Below are 12,236 nucleotides of genomic sequence, written 5' to 3' on the forward strand. Positions count from 1 at the left end.
TCTTCTATGCTGATGACACCCAACTCATGTTCAGGCTTTCTTCAGCTACCTCCTCTCCTTCCCTCATCTCTGACTGCCTAAACGGCATTCAAAATTGGTGTGCCACCAATGGTCTTTGTTTAAATGCCAACAAAACTGAGATTCTCCTCATTGGTACACCTTCTCCATCCTTTCCCTTCACTCTCTGGCCGCGTCCCTTGGCCCTCCTCCTGCCCCTACCTGCGAAGCTAAGAACCTCGGGGTCATCTTTGACTCCACACTTTCCTTCTCTGCACACATCTCTGACGTCTCCAAAAAGTCAAACTTCTTATTGCACCTCCTTAAAGGTACTCTTCCTCTCCTTCCCTCAGAAGCTCATTGTCTCCCAAGCTCTGTTTCTCTCTAGGCTGGAACACTGCAACAGCCTCTTTCTAAATCTACCTGCCTCCACCCTCCACCCTTTACAACTAATCCAGAACAGGACTGCAAGACTTGTCCTTGGCCTCAAGCCCTGGGATCGTATCTCTCCAGCTCTGAAATCCCTCCATTGGCTCCCTGTGGTTGCAAGGAATAAATGTAAAACCCTTTGCATTCTCCACAAGGCTTTCTGGGGCCTGGGTCCAAAATACCTTCAACTATCCCTCCGTAAATACCTCCCCTCTCGAGCCCTTTGTTCCTCTACCTCAAACTTCCTCAGGGTTAGTCGTTTTTCAAAGAAACAAGCTGCTGGTAGATCTCTGTCATCGGCTGGGGTCTCCCTCTGGAACTGCCTCCCTGCCACCTTGAAACTTGAGGAGAACCATCTACGGTTCCGGAAGCTCCTCAAGACCTTCCTCTTCGCCTCTACCTTTGCCCCTCTTCTCCCCTGCTGATATGTTTTCTCTCTCGCCACTGCTGCACCTGGCCACCCTCTGCCATTTGGGCCCAGTTACCTGCTCACCCTGCCACCTTCCTGCACTGCCTCCTGGCCACCCCTTGCACTGGAGCCTTTATCTGTTACCCATACAGCCCCCCACTCTTTTTCTGCACTTATCAGATACACCCTATATGACTAACCTTGCACTTTGGCCACTCACAGGCTGCACTACCACTGTTTTTTTCCCCACCTTATTTATTTATTTATGCACGCATGTATTATTTATCTTGTCCTCTCCTATGCTCTGCCCTTTTCCAAATTTCTCCCCCTTCGATGCACTTTCCCCCTTTTTCCCTTCCCCATGCACTTGCGCATTCTCAGTGTCACTGGGCCTAGTAAGATCGTTGTTTTTGTTTTCTCCCCTGTTCCCCTCCCTTTGCCTGGTCGCGCTCTGTAACACCTGTGTAAGAGCGCGATACAAATTAAATATCATATCATATAACGCTCATCCAGGTTGGGTATATGTCATCAGCCTCCCCTGTCCCGCCTTTTGGTAGGCTGAGGCTATTTTAACGGCTTCTGTCAGACTGGACCTATGATGCTGTCGCACCCAGCACTGGATTGGTAGGGGAAGGGCCACCACAAATTGTTCCAACATTATCCTTTCTGCCATCTCCTATGGTCATGGTGGTGGCGGTCCAGACACCCTAGGGATCACAGATCAGGCCCTGGTATGGCTTGCGTCCTTTCTCTCTGACCGTCCTTCCCAGGTGGAACTAGGGTCTTTTCTCTGCTATCTCTCTCTGCTTACCTATCCCCCTGGTTCTTCAATGTCTTCATGGCCCCTCAGGCCCACATGATCTCTGCCTTCACCTCCAACTTTCAGTGTTATGCAGATGATACACAGCTCTCTTTCAGGCTACCCTCGGCCTCCTCCTCGCTCATCCCTGACTGTCTGTCCGCAATTCAGTCCTGGTGTGCTGCGAATGATCTCTGCCCCAATGCCAGCAAGACAGAGATCTTCCTTATTGGGACCCTGCTCCCTTCTTTCCCACTGTCACTATTGGCCCTGCGCCCTCACCCACTACTGAGGCAACAAATCTAGGGGTAATCTTTGATTCCACTCTCTCCTTCTCTCACATCTCGGACATCTCTAAACAAATCCCACTACCAGCTGCACCCCCTCAGAAGTATTCAACCTTTTGTCACCTTCCCCCCCAGGCTTACCGTCTCCAGAGCCGTGGTTCTTTCTAGACTAGACTATTGCAACAGTCTCTTTTTCAGTCTTCCTTCTTCCACTCTCTGACCTCTACAACTCATCCAGAACAGAACCACAAGACTTATCCTTGGCCTCAAGCCCAGGGACTGCATCTCTCTGGCACTGAAATCCCTCCTCTGGCTCCAAGAATCAAGTTCAAGATCCTCTGCATAGTCCACAAGGCTTTCTGGGGCTGGGCCCACACTATCTACAACTCTCTCTCCCTAAATACCCTCCTTCTAGAGCCCTCTGTTTGTCCTCGTCCAACTCTCACTGGATGAGCACATTTTCAAAAGAGAGATCTCTTTCCTCTGCATGTGCTTCCCTCTTGAACAGCCTGCCTGCCTCTCTCCGTCTTGAGCCTGATCACCTTAAGTTCTGGAAACACCTCAAGACCTTCCTCTTCTCTTCCTCCTCCTCTCTCCCTCTCCCTTGCTAACCCCCTCTCTATTCTTGCCTACTCCCCTCCTCCCTCTCTCCCTAACTCAGCTCTGTTTGCTGACTGTTCGCCTGCTGCATCTTCAGAGCCACACAGGTCTCATGCTCCCCCGTCAGTCCCTGCACTTGCCCCCAGGCCTCTGAATTCCACCCACCACTTCTGCACTTCTTTGCTCATTCCTTGAGAATGGTATCCCCTCGGCACTTAACCCAGAGCCTTGGGCTGGGCACACTTGTTCCCTTGCCCCACTCCCTTTCATTCCATGTCTGGCACTTATGTTACCTAGAATGCACTGGGCCTGGTCCGCCAGGCTTAGTACAGTAGTTTTTTGTTTCTGTATGTCCTTCTCCTCCCCACCTTTCGCCTTACCATCTGTCATGCACTTGCACTATTTGCAGCGTCGTTGGCGGAGTATGGTAACTTAAGGACTGTATCTTCTCCCTCTCCTCCCCCTTTACTCCTTCCTTTTTGTCTTACACCTGCACTTGTAGTAAGGCCGTTAGGCCAAGTATGCTAGTCATTTTTGCAAGATCATTTGGAAATTCAAGGCCTAAGAATGACTCTGTATTCCCGTGTTCCTGTCCCATCTTGAAGCGCTTTGAAGCACTTCACCTGTGTATAAGCGCTCTATAAATTTACAATTACAATTTGTCACCAGTTCATTTACTAGGTAGAACAATTGCCTGGAGTTTCATCTTGCAACAGTTTAGTCTCTGTGAACTTTATTCTGTAGACTTCCTCACCATGACCTAGTCTCTCCAGGACAACCCTTTTCATGTCCGCATATGTCGCATCCTCCGTCGGGTTCGCTGCCTGGTATGCACTCTGCATTTCCCCTGTCATCAATAGGGCAATATAGTGGCACCATATGTCTGGTGGCCATTGTGCATTGCACTCCACCCATTCAAAATTCGCAAAGAAGTGTGCAGGGTCTTCTCGAGGGGTGTTCTCCTGTAGGACCGTAACTGGTACCTGCTTGTGCCTCCTTAAATTCACTGCATCCGCCATTTAAGCCTGCTGTACCTGAATTACCTGCTGAAATGACTGTCGTTCAGCCTGCGCCTGCTGACTCTGCAATTGCAGCGCCTGTTGCAGCTGGTGCTGTCCCTCAGTTAGGGCCTTGAGCAGTGCTTCCATGGTCTTCCTCCTTATCCCACCACTTGCCACCACCTATCAGGCATTCATGGTTTTCTTTTCTTTTATTCAACCTTTTATTTTAACAACCACAGCGTGATTCCAGCGTGATTCCAGAACTGGATGTGTTGAGAGGACTACTGGATTATAGCACCGCATTTTAACAAAAACAACTGTGACCCATGCTGATGCCCTCCGGCTCTTCTATCAGTTATTGTCTGTTAAGAAGATAGTGCTGGAGGAATAGGAATGGAGGATAGCACAGGGGCAATCCGCTGGTCTTGGAAGCAAGACCATGCAGAGCAACAGAGCTTTGAATCCCAGATCCACGCTTAGAAACCGAACTCAGGTATGTATTAGGCATGTTATAAAAAAAAATAAAATAAGTCCACTGCACCTCTCACTATCCCTCTTTCTCTCTGTCTCCAAGGGTCTGACTGCCCCTCGTCCTGGTGTCCCTGCGAGGAAGCGAGCGTACGGTCTAAACCTCCTCTTTAGCCTTCTGCTGTCAGTCACCCTTCCCTGCGTCTCGATGGTTGGCGCACAGCGGCGCAATGTACTGGAAGCTCAACAAAAACATATTTGTTCTTTTCTGTGCCTTCGGCCTTAACGCGGGCCGGGCGCCTTGGCAGTGCAACAAAAGGTCTCCTCAGCCCTCAGTACGCCTACTCAGAGCTCTTCACCTTCTCCTCTACTTCCTGCCCAAAAACAAGGGAAAAGGACCCATCAGCCCTTCGATCCTCCAGGATTTCCTGCTGTGGCCATCAGTCACGCCCCTTGTGCCTCCTCCTCTAGCCAGCTTCCCACCCTTTCCTTGCAGGGGTGCTCTGTGCTGCCTTCGCCCCATCGGTGCCAGCTTCTCTCTCCTTTGCTTCTTCGCGTGCGCTAAATAAACAAATAAATAAATAAACCTGCAAGACACAGCCTATTCATTCGAGCCAGACCAAGATATCTGTTCCCACCGAACTGAAGGCAGGAAGATACAAAAGTAATGCAAGGTTCAAAGCCGAATGTTCTGTCTCAAGGTTTAGGAGATAGGAGATGGTAACTTGAGAACTTGCAGCACCTTTGGGGCCGTTCTCACCACCTTGGATGTTTGCACTTGGCCTAGTTACTTTCCAAAGCTCCAAGGCTAAGAAGACCCCTTTTGCCCAATCCTCAATCACCTCCTCACACTTTGTTGCACCGTCCAATCACCTCACAATACCCTGTAACATCCATTTAGAGGTGGTCACAGGAGGAGCCACCAGATATGCTTTATCCAATGATCGCACTAACCCCTATACAATGTGTATATAGTTCACCTTACTAACCAATCCCAATCTGGGTTACATTTTATAGGGGGTAACTTCATTTTGTGGCATCATGTATGAGCAAAACTGGAAAACAGGCTCAAGACCGATGAGCGAGTGTGGAGAATGTTGCATTGTTCATATCACAATCCCTGTTATTGAACTTTCAATAAACTCAGTAAAACTTTGTCCTATGGCTCGATCTGCAGTTTTTTGGTGCAGGGGATTTTCTCTGCCCAGTTCCTCCTGCCTGTAAGTGGGGGGATTAGTTCCCTTCCCTGTAATTCAGGTGGTAGCAGAGGACCGGATTGAAAACCCTGCATGGACACTAAGAGGTCGTCAGGAGCTGCCTTGTAACAATTCCTACCCGCTGCCCGTAGGACGCCAAACAGACCAGATGGCAGAGTTGCATATTGTGGGAGAGACGGTGCCGAGGGCTTCAGTGGATCCGAGGAGTGTAAGTATGCACTCAGCCATACAACAAATACTGAGGAGAGAAATCGTTGTTTGTGATTTGTTTTGTGTTATTCATAAAGTATACCTGTTTCCAGGCATTTAGCTAGGTTACGGATACATTATTTGAGTTCCTGTTTTCCATGCTCTAGCTTAGTTAGGCGGATGATGAGGTTTCCCTGTTGTTAGGCGGTCAGCTTAGTTTACGGTTGAATTATGTATGGATATCTGTTTCTTGGTGGTCCGCTTAGTTTACAGATGGATTATATATGGATCCCTATGTCTAGGCGCTAGCTTAGGTCGTGGGAGGTGATTTCTTAGTTTATCTTTATAGATGTATCCCTATGCTCCGTTATAGAAGAAGAACCACATATTTTTGTTGGATTCCCCTATAATTTGAAAAGCAGGAAGACGGCCGAATGTCATTTGTGTTGTTGTGTCTTGAGTATAGTGGGATTTGAGAGTGCACTCAAATTATTGGGTTCTCGGCTTTAGGCTTGTGACTTCACATAAAAGGTTGTTAATAGGACATTGCGTGTTGATGTGGGGGTGAAGGCCCATAGTGGGGCACAGATGTGTTGGTGAGGGAAAACGGGGAAAAAGCCTGAGAGAAAACTGTGTTTTTTAACTTGACGAGGTCATGTTGAAATTGTAAAAGAGTGTTACACCATTTGGGTGGGGCTCGAGGAGCACGTGGAAGGATTGTGACTTGACCTTTAAGGGTGGAAGATGGTGTGGTCGGTGCATGGGGCTTGTGTTGGTCAGCCAGAGAGGATGGTGGAACATTTTGATAGCTGTTGTGGTTTTGGAGAATTTGATTGAGAATTGATGATAATTGTGATATGTCGTTTGACAAATTGTTGAAACGTGTAAAAAATCCTGACTTGAGGTCAAGTAAGTATTGGCAGTAAGAAGGTGACGTGCCACCATGGGGTATACACCCCTTAAGCACTTGTGCAAGTCTCGTCTGCAGCATCAAGACAAAATATGCAAGTATAGCGCAGAATGGACTTGTGATACAGAGGGCAAGATGGCAAAGCATGGCCTCGGGAGGGCAGTCTTTCCAACTATCTGCTCCCCCTTTCCCTCCCTTACTAATCAACCCTCTGACACTGAGATCGGTGGCCTGGCCCTCATGAATCTCACAGGATACCAAGACCTCTACCCAGTCGACACCAGTACCGTCCACCCCACTGCACCAGCCCCTCCAGGCCCATGCCTGGCGACTTTGTATCCCGCCCTTAGCATTAACCCACCCTAGCACTTAGCCTGAGGCCTCCTTCATTGGCTCCCCTTGGCACTTCCTGATCAGTCCCCACCAGCACTTGTCCATTCCTTGCCCCCATCCCAATCTCCTGCAGTTCTCTTCACTGCACTTGCATGTCCGAATGTCATGAGGCCTAGTAGGACGATGATTGTATAGTTACTGTTTTTGCCAATGTTATTCACTCCCCTTGTTGCCCCCTGACTTGCCTTGTGGTGCCTGGAAACACAATTCGGTTGTATAGGCATATAACAATGCTCAATAAATGAATGAAATAAACCCATGACCACCTATTTACGTGCTGCATGTAAAGGGGAAAAAAAAGTAATTGTTTAGCTATATTGGAGATATAGAAAATGTTTGAGGACAGGGAAGAGAACCCACCCAGTGGATGCTGAGCCAGCATGGTGTGGGGGGTGAAGTGCCCACGGCCCCTCCCCCCCCTCAAACCACAGACCCTATGACAGAAGGCCATGGATTTTACCCCTTGAACGAATTAAAAGCAGTGGCAGGATATACCAACCCTGCCTATGGACCACCCGTGTATAGCAGGGAAGACGCATTTAGTGGCGCGAAGCTAGCAAATAAGAGAATAGGGACTATGATCGATTAACGCAAGGAGCGCAGAAACCTGCATGCAAAATTGACTGGGAGCAACAAAGTGACACTGGGACATAGTGGGGATAACGAAGTGACAGTCCTACCTAACGAGTGGGTAGGACGACAGATACTGCTCAAATTGGACAGAAGGGCTGCAGTAGAGCATAGAAGCGCACGGGAGGGAGCCCAGAAACACAAGTGAAAAGTAGAAGAGGACAGATAATTGAGGAAGTGAAGAGAAGAGAGATGGAAAAAAGGGAGGCGCAGAAGTGGTTGAGAAGGGAGGCAGAGAAAGCAGAAGAAAAGGAAAGAGAGGAGAGGAAAAGACAGAAAGAAACAGAGGAAAAGGCAATGAGAAAGCCAGAGAAAGAAAAAGAGAGGCAGTTGCAAGTGAAGAGGGAGAGGAAGAAACTGGAAATCGAAAGGCTTGTTAGAGCATTGACGTAGAGATGAAGAAGGAAGAGACAGAAGACAGAGCGAGAAATGGAGAGAAGCAGAGAGAGACACCTCAAGGAGGTAGAGGACATCATGATAGGACCAAAATATTGAAATGACGATGAGAAAGAAGGGAGACCAAGAAGAATAGGGATATTGTATAGTAGCAGGAAAGATAGTACCTCTGCCCCTAAGGCAAGTAGAAATGTAGCAGGATCTCCATCCGACCCTTTGGGCTAGGATCTTGGAATTATATTTTTTGAAAATCCTTCAGACTGGCCAAATACCAGACAGTTGGCTTCAGTCTATACTGGTGCTGATTTTAAAGAAGGGGGATCGACTTATTCCACCGAACTATCGCCTCCTTGCGATGATGGACTCATGCCAGAAGCTGTTCACCAATGTCCTACTAGAACAGATAACCACCTGGATGGAAGTAAATAACATACTGATCATATTCCAAACAGGATGTAGAAAAATATACAACGCAACTACCAATATTTTACGACACTGCACTACCTAAGGGCATTATGACCAAAAGGGAAGAATAGGCTCTTTTGTTGTTATGTCGATTTCTCAAATGCTTTTAAATTGGTTTCCAGAAACAGGCTTTGGAAAAAATTAAAAGACTGGGGTATTGATCCTGTCTTGCTTTATCATATCCAAATGCTTTACACAAATACATCGGTAGCAGTTTGTCTTAATCATGAGGGGTGTCTCTCAAAATATATTTCCACTCACCAGGGGCTCAAACAGGGCTGCGTTTTGGGACCCGTCCTCTATAACTTATACACGGCTGACATGGAACAGCCATTTAACGCAGTAAGAAACTTTCTTCCATCCATAAATGGTGTTCAAATTATTAGCTTGTCATACGCTGACAACATCATTATTTTCTATCAGACGCAGATTGGTCTTCAGCGCACACTGGATGCCTTAAGCCAATATGCTAAAGAAAATGTAATGGTCATAAATAAAATAAAAACAAAAACCATGTGCTTGAAGGGTTCTCAAACCATACTTCGAAAACCACAGTGGCACATGTATGGAAAAGCTTTGCTTAATGCAAAGGAAGTCCTGTATTTGGGCTTTCCTATATGGTCTAGACCATCCACCTCTCAATATGAGGACCAAACATATACAAAAATATGGAGGAGATGGTCGGCCATAAAAACCTATGTCGAGCACAGAGTTGGAAGCAATATAGAAGGATTTGTTCAAATATATAGCGCTAGTATATGTCCGGCCATTTTATATGCTTTGGAGACGCTGACAAATGCGGAAGTAGCTTGGCTTGATAAATTGGAGGCCAAACTGTTACGCTCAATTATGAACATGCCCAAGGGGGTTCCAGTTGAGGCCCTTAGATTGGAATACGGCTTACAAACCATGCTTTCAATTTGGTCAATTAAATAAATTCTCTCATACTTTAAATTAGACACAATGACTTTTGCTTCTAACAATGATCTACAACTATTGGACAAGGATATACATGACCCCTGCCCAAATAAGTTTTTCAAAGAGTTATACATCTTTACAAAAGCCCACTTGTCCAAACTAGGATTTAGCGTGGATGTAATATGCGATCGCCGTGACTTTGTAACACTCCTAAAGAGGAAAGTAAGAGAGATGGATATGGTCAGGGGGATATAGCCTTAAGATGTATAGAGAATATGCTTCCCAGGGATTTAAAGGTGGTAAACCTCGTTCCTACTTAACAAAATGATCCAATCCAGGGCTCCGACAATTCACAATGCAACTCTGTTTCAATATTTTGGGCACTAAAGCGTTTTTGAGCAAGTGGGAAAAACAGTGGTGCAAGACGAAAACTGCAGGCACTGCTTTTGTTTAGTTGAGACAAGCAGACACAGTCTTACTTCTTGTACCGTATTAATGCCTTTATATGTTAGAGGATATGGAGGTTTTGTGAGATCTATAGACAACATAAGAGGAGAACAATTTTGGGTTGCCTTTATAGGGGCTGAATCTAAAGTTATGAATGCTGCAGCTTTTTATATTTGGAAGCAGGTTATGAATTAGGTAATCGTGTGTTATGCTGCTAATCTGTATTGAAAATGTATTTTATTTGTGTTTTAGATTTATAAAATGTGAATTTGATTTTATTTTAAATGTGCAAAAAGATTTTTCTTGATTGGAAAATAAACTAAGTGCACAATAAATAAATAAATTTATAAAGGTAGAGGACATCATGATGGGACCAAAACGTTTAAATGACGATGAGGAAGATGGAGGACGAAGAAGAATAGGGATATTGTACAGGAGCAAGGAGGGATAGTGCCTCTTCCCCTAAGGCAAGTAGCAGTGTAGCAGGATCTCCATTGAGGGGGAGAGCAACTTACTGGAGAGAGTAAATGGGAAATGACAGGGGAAACGCATGTTAAGGAGGTTTATTTTTGAAGATGAAGAGGACGAGGACAGCAATGACGGCATGGGATCCATGGGGTAAGATGTGGACCTAGGAGAAAGTGAGACTGATGAAGGGAGGAGGCCAGAGCGGGTAACACACTAGGGTAGAGAGGAAGACAATGAGATGTGTAGGCTAGAACCCGAGGGAAGGTAGTTTGCATAGCACATACACATTTACTCCATATACACAGAGGCTGAGAGCCTTAGCAGGATGGAAAAGAGCCAGCATGATGAGAGCATCAACTACCACAAAAGATGTAGGGGAGTCTGCTAGAGGAGTAGGGCTGACACAGTTTCTATTGCTGGAAAAGACCAGTTGACGACCACAATGTATACTGTTGCAACAGACGGACAAGGATAATTTGAGGTGCAAGGTACCCTCGTTGACTGCATGAGCGAAGAAATGGATATATGAGTTAGAAAGACTGACGGCAGAGACAACGTTGGCAGTGGGCGACATGAAGAGCTTACTTTCGGCCATTCTTGAAGAGGCAGCTGATGATGAATGGAAATGGGCAGGGTACTCCACAGTGACAGCAGAGAACATGGCGCACAATGGCAGACTGTTCAATAACTGCAGAGCAGCTGAAGAGCAGGCCCTGAGAGTACAGTACCCAGACACATCTGATGTAAGCGCAATAATGGCACGCAAAATGCGTGAGCACGATGACCCACTTCAATACATTCAGGAGATACAAGAGCGTTGGCATCTTAAAGCACAAGAACCGTGGGATAAAACAGTGCCTTTAATTTAACACATACTAAGCCCAGGGTTACCATAGCAGGTATAGAAGCAATTAAAGAAATTAGTGGGGATGGAGGCGAAGCCATGGTCAAAAATTCAGTTGACCATAGTACATTATTGTCGACTAATGCAGTAAAACACGAGAAAGAAACACAAGGGAAGAAAAAAGGAGGAAATAAAGTTTGTACAGAAAATGCTATCAAAGTGAACATGGGAAGGGGTTATGCTAATGAGCGGAGCAGGAGTAGTTACTTAGAATGTACACAATCAACAGCAGGCATCACATAGAATTGTTCCTAAGTACACTACGCAAAATATGGTTACGATATCACTACAATGTGATCTACATTTCATACAAGAATGGATCACCATATGTATCGGTAATACCAGTGTGTATAGGCCCATATTACCAAATTACTGTCAATGCAAGCAGACGTCCAAGGCCAAATAATAATGATGTGATATTATAAAGCACTTACGCTTAAGCGCTTTATATAGAACAAATATCCATACATCACCCAAACTGTGTTAGTACTCATTTATCGACCTCAGAACGATGAAAGGCTGAGTGGAGGTGTTTAAGAACAAACTAAATCAGTGCCTCACCCCCTGAAGTGTGCCTGAAATAAACCTTTAATGAGTCTAGCAATTATTGTATAGAATTTCAGAAAGACAAATTATTTGTTATTCCTATTCTTTCTCATTTAGGGTCACTGCTGAAAGTGTTACACTTGTGTAACCCTGAAGTCTGAAAAAGAAAGCCAGGCACTCCAGAAACAGTGTGTGACATGGCGCTGGCCACAGCCCATGAGCTTACATTTTTTTAAAAAGAATACAAAATCTTATTTTAGAAGTAGCAAGGGAGACCTCAGGGAGTGGCAGTTGCAAACCCTGGTGACACCCAAGTGACTTCCCTGCAAACACCCATTAACATAATGGCGAAGGATATTATGAGCAGACTTAACAAGACCATTTTGTTTACTGGGCAGGGGATAGTGTGTTCTACCCCAGGAATTCACACCATGCATGCACGAGAATTAATTCATGCATTTTGTGGTCAGACCATACAGAGCGGTATGCCTGTAGACCCTAATTTATTCCAATATGGAGTGGAAATACTATTAGCATGGCTTACAGGGTTACAGGAAAAACTGATTTGTCTGCCCAATGAGTTTTTCTTTAGACCAGATATTCCCTTAGGCGAGAAGGAAGGGCAGGTGTTCCCACTAGAAAAAGAGGCAGTTATAGTGAGGGAGCAAAGGGTAATACTACATGGGACTGAGGGAGCAGAGGGTAATACTACACGGGACTGAAGATACAGAACAGGCATGGAAAGAAGCGATTGCGGTAGGAG

Source organism: Ambystoma mexicanum, chromosome 1q, assembly GCF_040938575.1.
Source record: "Ambystoma mexicanum isolate Mex_15411 chromosome 1q, UKY_AmexF1_1, whole genome shotgun sequence".
Lineage (NCBI taxonomy): Eukaryota > Metazoa > Chordata > Amphibia > Caudata > Ambystomatidae > Ambystoma > Ambystoma mexicanum.